We start from the raw sequence: 606 nt of genomic DNA on the forward strand, positions 1-606 counted from the left end.
TAGCAACATGTTTACATGGCATCAAAATTACAGCAGAACAGGGACTAAAATCAGCAATATCACGAAGCCTAGTTTGCATGCTTGTGCTAGTCACCACATTGATAAAAAAAATACATGGTAAGCACCTCTGTAAAGAAGACATAGCCTAGTTCAAACACATTTAGAGATCAAATCCATAGGATGGACACATCAATCATGGCAAAAATGACAAAAGAGCTCGTTCTGATAAGATTCTAAAACTAACATTATGAAGCCCTCTTCCAACAGCATTTCGGGCATCAAGATGAGCTCAAATGTAAATGATGCAATGAGATAAAATGATGTACTCTTCGAGGCGAACAATTCGGTATGCTACACGCCCAAAACGGAGCCACAGGTGCAAAGATGTGGGGCGATGAAGATGCAACAAAATTTATGACATAAAATGACTTAGACGAAAATTGGGGGGAAGAAGTCAACCAGACAGATCTGGATCCGGCTCGGACTTCGAGGTTCGCCGGCCGGAGATGGAGCTCGGGGCCGGAGGAGGACGGGGACGAGGCCGGGGCGGCGGTTGGAGTCGGATCTGGGGCGGCGGCGGCGCGGGCGACGCCGGACGGCGCGGTC

The sequence above is a fragment of the Triticum aestivum genome, chromosome 3B (genome assembly GCF_018294505.1).
Source record: "Triticum aestivum cultivar Chinese Spring chromosome 3B, IWGSC CS RefSeq v2.1, whole genome shotgun sequence".
Classification (NCBI taxonomy): Eukaryota; Viridiplantae; Streptophyta; class Magnoliopsida; order Poales; family Poaceae; genus Triticum; species Triticum aestivum.